This window comes from Hirundo rustica, chromosome 1 (assembly GCF_015227805.2).
Source record: "Hirundo rustica isolate bHirRus1 chromosome 1, bHirRus1.pri.v3, whole genome shotgun sequence".
Classification (NCBI taxonomy): Eukaryota; Metazoa; Chordata; class Aves; order Passeriformes; family Hirundinidae; genus Hirundo; species Hirundo rustica.
The window spans coordinates 23,990,533-24,005,677 of record NC_053450.1 but is presented as its reverse complement, the minus strand read 5'-3'; positions in this window follow the sequence as shown (position 1 = coordinate 24,005,677).

The following is a 15,145-nucleotide window of genomic DNA, read 5'->3' as shown; positions in this document are numbered from 1 at the left end:
AGTGAGACTGCGTCCCTGAGACAGCTGTTTCACTGAGTAAATCCAACAAAAAAAAAGGCAAATGTCCAGGTGTTTATTGTGTGAATCATTGTTCAACGAGTCAGTTTTTCCAGAAACAACTCTTCTCATATCATTAGTCACATCCTTTTCACCCTTCCCATTTATCAACTTTGTAATTTCTCCCTTGCTCTTTTATAATACTTTTCTTTTTGTCTTTTTACTTTTACTCCAGGTTTCAACTCAGCTGATATCTCTTCATGTACCTCTTCCACTTACCAAACTAGCTGGACCTGCCTGGCCTCAGCTTCTTTCCCTTTCTGTTTGTTTAGAAAATATTTCTTTTATGGATCTATTAGGGTATGATAATTTCACAACATAATTAATGTGTGTCATCATGAGATAGTACCACTGGAGGAAAAAGAAGCACAGAAAAGTAATGCTGAAAACAAGCTTAAGTTTCTATTGATCTAGCTCCTTCACTACTCATGAGGCAGAATTGCCTATACCTGCAACCTCCCTGATTGTAAAAAGTGCAAATAATGACCAGTCTTAGTTTCCATAGGTAACATCCACTGTGGCACTTACAGCATCTGCTCATTCACAAGGATGCCCTCTGCACACTGCTCAACTGCTCCACCTTTGCTGATGATCTCCGCCCCCATATTGTCCCAGACGAGACTTTACAACACTGCTGAGGAAAGGTTCCTACAAAAAGTATCTCCCAAACAATGTACCTCTGACCAATGCACTTATAATATATTTTTATGTTATCTTCATTGCACTGATAGTTGCACTGACAGAATTCGGATTTTGTCTGTATTTGCCTACTCTATATACTCAGTTTGGTGGTGTAACCCACTCATAACTGTCTGAGCTTGTTTGTAAGACTGAGAATACTGACGAGCTCTGATTTAGCAAAGATTAGCTCCGATTTAGTTTTTTCTTACTAGCTCTCCTAATACTACTTTTGCTTTGGGACTTATGTCATTCACTCCATTTATAGAGAGACCTGGTCATTCCTGCCAATGTTTTTCTTTGGTTTATTTCTTATGAAATTCTTCTTATCAATAAAGTTATTTTATAGAAGTCTGCTTTTTCCAAGTTCACTGTGATTTTTTTACTTTTCCCTCTTTTCCTTTGTGATGACTGTGGATTCTCATTTTGGTATAATTACCAACACTGATATTAATGCTATCTCTTGTACCCCGCACTTCAAAATAAGTACATGCATCCCCATCAACATTTCACTTTTTTTCCTGACAGTTCTATTTTCCTGACAATTCTTTCTGAAACACTTTACCCTTCTACACAAACAATTCAGTCTTAAATTATTCAGCCAAATCTCTGCAGTTCTCATAACCTTGAGAATATATTAAGTGTTAAAGGATCACACATTCCTTCCATTTAAGATAATTCTTCAAACCTTCCTTTGACATCTCTCACTCTCTTTTGGTAGCTTTGCCCTTTCTATTGTTTATACACCAGTTCACATTGAGATAATTTGTCTTTATACAGCAGTATGAGAATTGTGCTGGGGAGAGGATACCTAGACAAAAAAAAGCACAAACCAAGAAAAGCAGATGAACAAGTTTTTGTGAGCAACCATCCAAAACAGGAGACATCATGGTAAAGGGCATAAGGGGGAGAGGTAAACCATGTAGGCATGTGTTAGGATAGGACCAAAGCATGGCACTGACTGTTTAGCAAGCTCTGCACAAAAGAGGGAAGGTGGAGGTATCCAGTGGTTCACAGTATTAATGCTTGATGGCCAGAGTGAGTGAAGCTACACCATTTGCGTGGCCTTTCTCCTGTCCAGGAAATATGGCTTTTTGACTGCCATATGTGTTCTGTGCCCTGGATAATGAAAACCTTGCCTGTATCATCCCTGTTCCCAGAACACGCTCTTCAGATTTGACCTGCTAATCTTGATTCTCATTTGGATCTGTTTTCCTGTCTGAGGCAGCAGGAAACAGATAACCAGAAACTCAGGAGAGGTACCTAAAAAGGTTCCCCCACACTGTCTTAGAAGCAGAGACACTTCCGGCTTGCTTCCTTCCTTGCAGCAGTCATTATGAATTGCCCATCTGCTGGAAGACATGGTCTCTGTCCTTTCTCAGGGAAGTTCACACACAATTTTCACCCCACTGAGGGGTACATTCCTTCCCTGTTGATGCTGCCATATATCTCCAGCTTCTGTGTTTGGCAGTCCTCAGAGTACTCCATGTCCACTATATTGATGCAATTCTCCTAGCCACTCTTGTGTCTCAGCCGAGCCACCACCTCCAGCAGCTCTTTACACACACCGTACCTCATTCTTGACTTGCAATGACAGCGATGCCACCTTGTAGCTCACCAGGGCTTGGACAGATGTCTCCTAAGGTGGTTTCATTTGTTGGTAGGTGTGGCTACTCTCAAAGCAGGCGGAAGCTGAATCAGCAGCACATCTGACTAATGAGCAGCACATGGACACCTTCATTCTCAGAGGATCTCCTGGAAGGGCTTGGTCAGCCCTGTCCCTGCAGGAGTTGCCTCCCACGTGTGGCTCTCTCAGGCGCTGTCCCCAGGAGTGGCAGTGTGACCTCTCCCGCTGCACATAGGCAGACCTCACTGTCCTGCCTTCTTCACCGCTGGCACAAGAGGCCTGCTGAAAAGTTCCCCAACTTGCTGCTGCCAGACCCTGGCCCCTGTTAGCTGCTGACCGTATGCTGTTGAACTGCTCAGCTATTAAACTTGCACAGGTCAAGATGATAGATTTTAGTTTTCCTTTTTCTTCTTGCAGGCAATGACATAATGGAACCAAGTGGCTCTTCTGGAATAAACAATGCATATTCTAGAGATTACTTGTGTTTACTCTACATGCAAGACCTCCAAAGAAGATTAAAACTCGTGCTCCATATTGTAGCATGGAGATATTCCCTCTCTTTCAAGATGCTGGTGTCCTGTAACGTGATGTCTTAAGGTGTCATATGCATTAAGACTTATAAACTGCATTATTTCAAAATTAGTTTTTCCTCATAAATGGAGACAAAACAATTTTTTAACATCTTGCATTCATAACTCAATACCTATTAAGACATGTCCAAACTGGCGCAGCTCAAAATATATAACATAGTGTAAAATCTAAAAAGATAATGCAAGCCTTTCCCGATCTATAGTCTTTTTATAAAGCTTGATAGTATTACAACATGAAATAACCATCAAGCTGACAGATTGATACTTCTGTTTTTCTATTCACACATGTATGTAAATGCGGATAGTCTTAGAGGACTCTATGGTCTGGATGTTTGTGCCCACCTGTAGGACACTGAAATAGGCATGATAAAACAAAGTAGTCTCTAGGGCTTTGTTTATCACTGTGATCACATATTCTGCTGCCTGAACTGTGACATATAGCAATCCCTGCATGAAAATCAGAAATAAGCTCAGCAGCAGGACCCAGATACCAAGATTTCTCCTTCAAAATGAAGCAGGACTTAGGAGCTCTTAATTCTCTTTCTCTTACCAGAAATCACAGCTGGGCAATCCCCTCAGATCTTGGGCAGGATCTGCAGCTCTGGCTCCCAGGTGTAGGGACAAACACTTTTCCTGCAGATATCCGAGCCCCAGAGCTGGGGCAGGAGCTCACGATCAGTCGTGCTTAGCCTTCTCTTGAAAGGAAGTCCCCACTACTGCAGCTCACTGCTTCACCCCTAACCTTCTGGGTTTGTTAACCCTGTTAGCTGAGTCAGGAATAAAGGCTTAGAGCTTTGTGAATGAATTTTGTTCTTTGCTTGAGAAAAAAAAAAAAAAGCCCAGCATATTATATCTTGTTCTTAATTTCTTAATTAAAAATTAGTATTATAATATGCATTTTGTGTATATGATATATGAAGCATGTTTATGGTGACTGACTTACAAAGTAAACTGGAATTCAGTTTACTGAACATACAGACAAATCTGCAGTGCCTAGGCAGTCCATGTCCCTCAGCTCAGAACCTGGAAAACTGGCCTTTGAATGAAAACGTTTCAAAAACCAGCACGAATGACTGGAAACTTATGCTCTCTGTGTCCCTCCCTCCTAGCCTCTCAGCTGTGAATGCAGAAGGAGTTTCTGCTGCTCAGGCTTACCTGACTCTCCCTTTGCCATGACTGTGTAAAACCAGGAACATGAAGGAATATCACTCCAACACCCTCATTTCAAGTCTAATGACTCACCTAAAGGGCAGGATTTATTGTTGCCATGCTAGTACAAACCTCAGAAATGCAGAGCTTGACCAGTGAAGACAAAACTGGTCAAGGTTTATAGTTTATAACCGACCAGTTGTTGTCCTGGGATAGGTTAAAAAAGACGTGCTTTGCCTGGGCAGGGAAAAGTCAGAGTCATTTTCCCCTTGGTTTTAGCTCTTCTCTTCTCCCTGCAGAAAGCATTCATACTGAAACTGCTTTACATCACAGGGTGGAACTTTCAAAGCCTGATAAGATAACAAGTGTTTCCTTGAGCACAGGACTTCTTATAAATACTTGTACCAGCAACTGTAATAGCAAGAAGAGCAGCAAACTTCATCTCATCAGGGATTCTCACCGGTAGTTGAGTTCCCAGAGTATGCTTCCCTAAATATTAACTGCTTTTCTAACACTGAATTAGCTTCCTTGAAGCCTTCGGCAAGGGTAGGAATAGATAGCAAGGGACTGAACATTCACATTGATTTTAGCATGCAATGAAAGTACTTTATGTCTAAATATCAAACTCAGGGTACATTTTAGCACACATTCCTTTCAGAGGAGCTTCCAGACGGCCCTAAATGTGATTCCTGCTGAAAAAATTCTCACAAATCAGTTGTGTTACCATTCGTCTCAGCAGGACCATGGTTGCACCTGTGCCTCCCACCGAAAGTATTACAAACTTCCAAAGCAGTGACAAATTTGGAGTCGAACCTTCTAGGGTTTTGGCAATTTCACTTCAGAGTCAAATTACATGGCTCACCTGATAAACCTGAATCAATGCTGAGACTGGCCTTTAGCTATTGGAAGGAAATCTATATTCATTGGAGGCCAAGACAAGCATAAATAATTGCACTAATTTCAATTACCTACTTTAGTAATCAAAACCTAGTCACATGGAGGAGCCATTAGAGGATAAGGCCTATGGTCTGCAGGAGAGGAGAGTGCATATTTTGTGTTGCCACCACCTACAACGAACACTATTTAAAGAACTAATTCCTGTGCTTAGAATAGAAAATGTCAAAAATACCACATAATTTTAACTTCTGCCGGTGATGGATGACCAGCTTTTGTTGGCACACCATACTTAAGCTAGGACCTCAAGGGACTTTCTGTGGGGCTTTCATTTCTGTGACTAAATAACTGTGGTATTGGGCTATCAGTGTATGTACTTCATGTTCACTTCTGTACTTCCAAAGATTACATTTTAGCTCTTTTCCCGTCTCCCTTGTGACTTATATGGAAATGCCTCCCTGGACATACACCTCTGCTTGACATCTATGGAAACTCCATGACTTAATGCCCTCCATCATCTCCTGCCTTAAAGCCTCAAGTGTGCATCTGTCTCATTACCTTTCAAGTTATAAGGACAGTCGGCAGGGTAAATTCATCAGTTCAGAAATATCTCAGCCTTTTTGCATCTCAAGGCCAGTGCAGCCAGAGAATAAACCAGTGCCCTTAACAGTGCCCATGAGAAGAGGTGCTGTAGTGCTGGCCTTGGCTGCTGGTACCAGTATCCATCCTAGAACCCAACGATCCAAGCCCAGCAAAGCTGAAACTAAGTGCTGTGCATTCAGGGGTTTGTTTCACGCTCAAAGACAAGAGGACAGACTTCCTCTTGAGGAGCCCAAACATGAGCTCAAAGTTTTCACTTAGAAGCACAAAGCCACTTCCTTTTACCTTCGACTCCAGCAAGGTCTTGTGATTGGCTGTGCTCAATTCAGAGCAGCACCTCCCTCACGTCTGCTCTCAGGCTTGCATTTCCTTCCTGCAGGTGCTGCCCAGGCCATATCACCAGCATAGGTACAGCAGGGCAGGACTGAGCAAACAAGAGCCCCAGCTCACAGCAACCTCAGTGCCACGGGTCGGATTCTCCTCCCAGTCCAAAGGGAGAGCAACTCGCTTTGCGGCACATCTATAAAATCAAAACCAGCCCGGTGAAGAATACTTTGCCTGAAATTCTTGGTCTTAATGTGTCTTGTCTAAGTGCTGACTGCACACAACAGTTCGTGGAATATTGAATAAGTTGCATCGATTACTGGTTAATAATTAGTTACATTTATATAATGCATTATAGGAGTTACGAATATTTTGTAGACTTGGATTAATCAAATTCTGCAAGATCTATACGAAAAGCCATCTTCTTTCCACAAAAGTGATGCTACCATCAATTCCAGGAATTCAAAAACAATAATTCAGGCCTCAAAATACCATGGTGGTCTTAAAAAAGTCTCAATAAGAACAACAATGTGAATGAATGAATGAATTAATTAATGAATAATCTTTCTATTCACCTTTTGCTGTGTGACCCTCAATGTTTCATTACAGTTATGGAGATTAGAGAGAGTTTTTTGAACAACAGAAACCTTCTCACACACTCATAAATTTGTAGAAGCTATCAGACAAAAACAAGACTGTTTCAACATAGTGTGCTTAGGAAATAAAAATACAACTTTGTCTGAACTTCCTATGTACTTTTCAAATGAATTACTGAGCTATTTGTAACTACAGAGATATTTATCTCCCATCTCTAACTAATCTAAAGCATAAAGAGCTAGTTATCAGTCTCAGGACTTTGAGTTATGTTCATGAAACGGTAGTTCTGGTAGTAAGTTTTTATGAATGACTTGCTGGTAAATTAAACAGGACAATGAGCGGCTAATGCAGAAAGAGAAGCAATACATGTACAATGTCTTTGATAGTCAAGCAACCTACTGTAACTAGATCACAGAGGGGAGAGATGGGATGAGGATGGGATATTGATCTTTGTGGTACCTGTCCACATTCTTTTAATAAAACTGGAGGAGTTTCTGTCCTTTGTTGTCCAAAATATGTCTAGCTACATTCCTATATATTCTTAAAATATTTTACTTTTACTTCAGTCCTTAGATTTCTGTGTTTTATAGTTCTTTGCTGGTTTTCTCTTAGAATCACGGAATTGGTAAGGCTGGAAGGGACCAGACCACAGTGGGTCATCTGGTCCAACATCTCTGCTCACCTACAGTGAGGGAGACACCGTGCCCTCTCTGGACAGCCTGTTTCAGTGCTCAGTCACCCACAGAGGAAAGAAGTTTTTCCTCATGTTCAAACTCCCTGTGCATCAGTTTCTGCCCATTGCCTCTTGTTCTATCACTTAACACCTCTGAGAAGAGCCTGGCTCCATCCTCTTGACACCCTCCCTTCAGAGACCGGTAGACATTGCTGAGGTCCCCTCTCAGCTGCCTCCTCTTGGGGCTGAACAGGCCCAACTCGGCTAAGAGTTTTAAGATATTCCAATCCCTTAACCATCTTTGCAGCCCTCAGATGGACCTAGAGTCTTAACCTATTTGCATCTTTTGGTTATCGCTACTTATAAAAAAGTGTCTAATTTTTTTTTATTTATATCCTGTATTTAAGAGGTGTGTCCATCACTTTTGCCCTTGTGGTGGTGGTGCAGGGGGACAGGCATTCCCCAGCCCCATCCACTGCACAGGCACTCCCAGGTGGATGCTGGTGTGCGCCCTGCTCATCCCAACCAGCTTTGCTGGAGGCAGGGTGTTCCCATTAAGGATCGGCTGCCATGACAGCAGCTAACTGCAAGATCATCTTGACCAGACATTGACTCTTTTATTAATTCTCTCTTTAATTGAAGTTTTGTTTTAAAAATATTTTTTTACTAAAAATTGGATTTTCTTTACATTAAAAAATGCAAATTGTTTTAACTCAGAAAGAAAGAGTGATGCACAAGCCTAATAATGCATTTGATATTCTGGTTGTTTTTAAAAGCAGCCTTGAGAGAAGTAGCAGGTTTTGACAACGGTATAGCATTTCAGGTAAAAATAAAAGCTGAAACTGTGTGTGTGTAGTTCTACTACAATGGAATTTTTACAGTTAATTCCTACAAAGACTAATCACTCTTAGAATTGGTAAGTTCATGTCCCTGCAAGTTTTTGCTGAAGTCAGCTTGGTGAGAATGACAGGAACAAATTTATTTTCTTCATTTTCATTTTGATCCTTATTTTTTTCTGTTTATGGAGTCTCATTTTAAATATGCCAAATTTGCAGACTTCCTGCTGCTCTTTAAGAGTGAATGTCAGTTTTAATGGATTTAGGTTTGTGTTTCTTTGCTTTTTGCTACTGTGAAGTTATGTGTCAATAATTTTATGTAGATATGCTCTAGGCTGCCAACAGAAATAAAAACAATTTGTTGAGTAAGCACAAGTATAAGGGAATGTTATATAAATGTTAAATAAATCCTGTTTAAATAGCACATCTTTATTGTTTATCATAAATAATAAAGATTTTATTCATGTAACATATAAATTCATATGTCCTTAATTTATTTTTTACATATTTGTTCTTTATCTCTTACGCATAATACAAATGCTTCATATCTTTAGCACAATTCCATTATGCCTGTATAACGGTACCTGTAGCACTCTTCTAAATTTTTGTTACTAATTTTTACCCAGTCTGAAAAAAATTCTAATATTTTATCAGAGATATATTTTCCAGATATATATTTTCATGCCATTGGGGATCTCTGTAGGTGACTTGTTTCAAGGGTCAGCTTCTAGGTGAGCCTGTTGAGGAACACAGTCAATGCAAGTAGCTCAGGCCAGGTGATCAGGCACTCAGAGACTCAGAGCCAGCAGGAGAGCTCAGCAAGGAAGAATCCAGAGTAACACCCACATAGACTGTCAGGGTATAAAAGCCCAGGGTTTCTTTTGTTCAGGGTTCCTCTGACCCTCAACAGCTCTGTTATTCCGTTGTTGTACCACTCTTAAATCACTTCAAGGAATCAGAGCTCCCAGGGGCTGCTACAGGAGACCTGGAACCAAGCTGCCAAGGAAATCTGGTCTGACTGCATGAGAGTGGGATGTGCAGAGAGTCAGGGGTGCAGCCCTGGGTCACTGGAGCTGCCTGCTGCAAAGGGGGTCGGTGCCAGCACTGAAAGCCTGCAGTGCTGGGTGTGTGACTGCCTGAGTGTGTGACTCAGACTGGCATCTGAGTGCTCTGACAGGAAAGTTTCCTTAACAAGCTCCTGGAGCCAGGGGGCTGTTGTCAGATCAGCTGATGGCAGCTGGGCAGCACCACTGGCTTCGTGGGCTCGCTGATATCTTTTGATGCAAAGGCCTATTGCAAATTAGCAAAGATTGAGGTGGAGAGAGCTGCATTAGAGCTACTGACACAGCCTGCGAGGGCAGAGCAGGGCCACAGGGCTACGTGGTCCTCCAGGGGATGTTCAGAGGTGCTGTGCTGGAGGCTTCTGCTATGCCAAAATCCGTGCAGGTCTGGAGATCTGCACAATAGAAACACTGTAGTACTTCCTTATTTAAAGTAGTTTAATTTTCTTTAGCTAGACTGGTTCTCACCATAGATTTTGGTGTACGTGTAAACATTTGACCAAGATTATTTTAGTTCTGTAAATGTGGTTAATATTTCCGAAACTGATTTAAATACGTATTGCATATGGTGTTTTATTTCTGTAAACGTGGTTAGTATTTCTGGAACTGCTTCAAATATATATTGCATGCAGGCGACAATGTAACTTCTGAAGACAAGCGTAGTTTTTAATTTTATGTTTCAAGGTCAAAATCTCAACACTATATAACTTTATGTCTTACATGCATTCATTTGCCATCATGCTAAATTAGTTTTTATAATTAAAGAGGGAAGAGTTTATTGGTTTACTTGTATTGCAGTAAATGTTGGCAAATATTTTGCCAAGGATAGACAGAATCACTGCTATAACTGCAGAGTGGCAGAGCCTGCACATTGTCTGAGGCTACGGCTCTGCAGAAGGGTTTCCTCTGCCATGTAGCACACATCATTCTAGAGTGTTTTAACCACCCACAGGTGGACCAGGAACAAGGATTGTCCCTCCAGAAACCAGAGTTGTTACTCATAGCTTGTACTTCAGCACTGAGCAGGTGCCATCCCCAGGGATGCAGATGTTCTGCACAGTCCCTGTGGCACTCATAGAAAATCCTGCTTTCCAGGGAAAAGTATTCAAATATTTTTGTGGATCTGAAACACTCTGGTCATTTGTCTCTCCAATTTAAATAAAAATTCTCAATCACTACACTAGTGAAATACTGCAAGTAGAAAATATAAAAGCCTTCAGATGTGGAGCTGGACCATCAACAAGGTTTGCCTGGGCCACCCCCAGCAGCCGTTCTGCGAGTCCTCAGTCTTCTCATGGCAGACCCCATGCTTCTTATCATCTTCATGTCCCTGCAGAGCAAATGCACCGTGCCCGACATGCGATTCGCAAGGCTGGAGGTCACCTACTTCTTCCTGAGGAAAATGCTTCCCAAAACACCGTGGGCAGGAATGAGTCCTGGCACTCAAAATGACATTTTGCAACCACATATGGCAGAAAAGAAGGCAGCGCCGCTCTCAGCATGAAGAGAGCATGAAGAGATGTACGTTTGTTCAGCAGACTGGCTATAATTGGATCTGAAGTCAAGGGATTACAACTAAAATTAAGATGTCATCCTTAACACTGAAGTTGCTGGAAGCTCAGAGGGATCTCTTTCCAGCCAAATTCTATCCATGAAATTACTTTTTCAGGGAAAGTGGGATTCAGCTAGTGGATCTACATGCTGTCACATGGATTGTAGTTTTTTTAATGGCTTTTGGTAATCTGGACCACAAGTTATTCAAGAAGTTGCCTTCGCTAACTAAACTAAATGGAAAATGATACTTGCACGGAAATTTTATTATCCTTCATCCAACATAGCTCCAGTTCTGAGCAGTTTAGAGAAAAGTCTGTGCTTATTGTCAATACAATCTTGTTTCTATGTGTGCCAAAGTACAGAGCATTTCCAGGCCCCCACCCATGGGAGATAAGAGCATGCCTGAAAGGAAGTAGCAGATGAACCAGGTGAAACCATGACATATTTCTTTCTCATGCAGGAGAATGTCATAACTTCTTATTCCCAAGCAAAACAGCGGGTCCTTTTTTGGCACATAGTGCTTTCTTGATTCGATGACAGGGACACTGTCTGGTCCTCAGAATGCCATTAGTGTGAGTAACATCAGCCAGACTACTTGCTTAAGCAAAAATCTGCAAGCATATTTGCTGCAGGCAGCTGTCTTCCTCCTCATTGCATGATGCAATCCCAAACACTGTCAAGGATGACAGAGCTGCCTTTTAACAAATTTTCACCTCTTTTCAGGTTTCCATATTAGATCCTTATCTACAAGAAGGTCTTGATCTGATAATACTTATGAAGAAAATCTTGTTGCACTCAGCCTATAGAAATTGTAACTGGTAACCAAACTTATGTGTTTAAATCCATAACTAGGACAAAAGCATTACAAATCGGTAGTTTTCAAAATACTGCATGAAAGAGATTCTCAATGTATTTAAATGGAGTAGAGTTAACATAAAAAATATTTTTGGTGATGAAAGATCTCATATGACCGAGTGGGTAGAAAGATGGCAGGTGAGCAGCCACAGTGTACTGTGGTCTGAATATGGTGTGTAATGGCAGCCAAACACATCAACAAACATGGACTTAGTCAAAAAGTGAACTGAAAGCAGGAGAGAAAATTATGTTTTATCACTCTCTCACACTGGAAAGATTATGTTTTATCCCTCTCTAAAATTTAGCATCTAGAGCAGAATGAGCTGCAGCTTCTCTCGCTCTCTTGCAGAGTGTTAAAGAAGGAACAGTGAAGGGCAACAAATACAATTAAGTTGTTGGAGCAGCTGCCTTAAAGGAAATACTAACAGGTTTGGGACTTTTCAGTGTGGAGAGGAGAAGGCTGAGGATGAAATGGCAGATAATTTCAGTTTCACAAAGCTAGTGGGAAAAGAGAGTGAAAAAGTGCTGCCCACAAGGTCCCATAGGTGATATTCTAAACAGCATCTCCTATTGCTTCTTTCAGAGACAGCACAGAGCTGGAAGAACCACAAGTCCAAAGTGGTAGGGCATTTCTTTTCTCTGGGTCCTTAGATTCTTTTTTCGATAATTATCCAGGGGCAGTCTGAAGTCCATAAACCAAGGAATATCAATTTGCTTTGCCAAGCTGTACTGGCAACCTCTGTTCCCAGAGCTTCATCAGCTGGACACACCATCCCAGCCCCAGCAGAGATGCCAGTGGAGCTTTTTATGTCAGAGTCCATGTGCCACACATCCTGGTGGGGCTGGGTTATTTCCAAATACTTCTGCTGGCAAAAATCCTACCGTGGGTGCTAAGGGTGCATTCCAGCTCCGGTGGCTTACTTCTGAATGGAGCAAGGTGAGGAGGAGCAAATGCAACCATTTGTGACACAAGATTGCACCAAGAAGAGGAGGAAAACCTTAAAGCACAGAAGACTGAGAATAAAGTTAAAAAGCAACTAAAACGGCATTGTGGCAGCAAAGCTTGAGAGCATCCCACCGGGCACCGCTCAGGGATTCAAGGTGCGCAGAGAGGGAATACATCCTGAACAATGTGAGAGCAAAGCCATGGACTGTAGAAATACAATCATGTTACTGAAAGCCACAAGTAGACACAAAATAGCAGCCTGGCCATGCCAAAATTATTGCAGTCCATTCTGAGCTCAGTCGAAGTTAGACCAGAAAACAATTCACTGAAACACAGAATGAGCATCAGAGAATGGGTGCAAGGCTCAGTGGTGCAAAGCTCAGTGGAGCTGGAGGTCCTTCCTCCAGAGGAGCAGCCACCAAGCTCCCCCTCATCCCTGCATGGGAAGGCTACCAGCCCAGCGTCTTCCCATTGCTCCTCCTGCTCTCCCACTGCTCACCACGCCTCAGGTGGGCAGTGCCAGAGCTTGGGGGGGACATGGTGTCCCGGGCTTGCCACACCCGCTAAGTGCAAGGAGGGAAGAAAGGCTGGTCTCTGCATGCAGTTAGTACAGATGCAAGAGCTGAAGTCATGCACCCTTCAGTGTGATGTGACATCAGTATCCATGTGACAGTCTGAATTTTCTCATTGAAAGTTCCCACGTGCTTTTCTCCTGCTGGCCCAAAGAGCAGTCAAAGGTCTTCTCTGGGCAACCTGTGTCTACCAGAAGGCTTTGAAGTGCACACATGCAGGGTATCAGAAACAACTCCTATTTAGAAAGTAATTTAATTTTAAAATGACTCATGCATAAATTTCAAGACTTTGAGGAAGTGTGTTACACTAATCGTTTTCTCAGCAAATTATTAACCATATTGTAGGCAGCACTGTAAAATGAGGCACACAGGACCTGTTGTGCTCTCTTGTGGGTGTGTTGTCCCCACTGTCTGACAGCAGGGAACCTGTTGCAGCAAAATTGCTAAAATCACAAGTAATTTGCACAGTGAATTTCAGTGGCTCGAGGCAAAAAAAACCCCATTACCTTGATGATCTCACATTTGTGGTTACAGAGGATAAATGCAGAAGAATTGCAGGCCCCTGTGTCAGGTGGTCACTGAGGGAGGAGTGGGGCTTGCTGCAACACGTCTGGGAGATTTCTAGAGTGACAGTACCAGGAGGGGCAGGTGGGGAAGTTGTCAGATTGTACACTAACACCATGGGTTCTCTGGTCTTGCCATATACTGGGATTCACCCTTTTTCCTGCACCCATCCCTACCCTGCATTGCATCCCTACATCTGGCCCATGGTCCCTTCTGGAAACAATGGCAGAAACAAGGCTTCTCCACAGCTTTCTGGTGCATAGTAAAGAGAAAAACATGGTGTTCCCATTTTTCAACTGCAGGGGGTTACATTTAGAGAATTAGAAGTCACTCTATAAACCTCCCACAGAGTCCACCATGTTTAAAAGTGTTGGCAGCATATGACCAAGAACGTGACATTTTAGCAAGATTTTAACACAAGATGCCACATGTATCTTGGGTGCTGCTGCAAGCCTACTGTTCAATGGGTCCTACAAGTGACAAAACAAAAAAGGAAAGTGTTTTGTCCTGCCCTCTCTGTCCTGTGCTACCACCATGAACCAGAAGTGGCGGGGACTGCAGCCAAGGCAGACAGATCTCATTAAATATTATTTAATACACTTGGAAGCCACATCTGATAAAACCTACAGTGTGCTGAACACCACCTCAGCTCAAAGCATTTGCCCTCTTAACTGAGCAATGAGTTAGTCCAGGAAAGAGAGCCAGAGGAGGACCAGCCCCAGAGCTCACACCGGCATTTATCTCCTGTGCTTGTGAGTCAGGCACAGGAATAATTCACATGAGCATTCAGCTCTACAGAGGTGTCATGAGAAATGAGTTGCAGGGTTCACTTTTGGAGAGTCAAGAGTTTGCTAGTCCAGGGATCTCATCCGTACATTGTCCCTTCTCTGTGTGCCATGCTTTCTCTAAAATGCCTTCCCGGGGAGAAAGAGGAGCTGTAGCAGATCGTAAAGACACAGAACCCAACTGCTTCCTTCCTCTGCAGCTGCCCTCTATAGATCCTGTTATCTTCATCAGTACTGCTGCTGTAAAGAGCCCTTTCTCCCATTTGTATCTGAACCCCAAAAAGCCCAAGACAGAGAACTCAGGTCTTTATAGGTTGATGTTGAAAAGCTTGTACATGTGAGGGTCAAATCCTCCGTATATCCACTGATTTTACTGAAAATATCTTTCTTTTACTTGACTAAATTTTATCAATAATTCTCCCACATCCTAAATCCTGTAGCACCATGGAAATCTGTATAGTGCCATAATAACAAGTAAGTGTATTTTCTCCCAGAGCATAAGTAAATTTTTCTTCATGCAGTTCATCTGTCACAATTAAAGATTACAGAGCTGGACATGCTCTGTAACTCCTCTTACAAATCTGATCTATCCTCTTGAAGAGAGCTTTTTATAACAGCTATTTCACTATAATTGGCATTTTGTGTGTTCTTAGACTTCTTGTTTCTGTACTTATTTTCTTTTATTTTATTTGGACTCTGTGAGTTTTGCCATTTTGGCCTTGGTGCGCTCAGTGCTGTGACTCATGTATTCCACAGCCACTGCCAAATCCCTGGGTCCAGAAT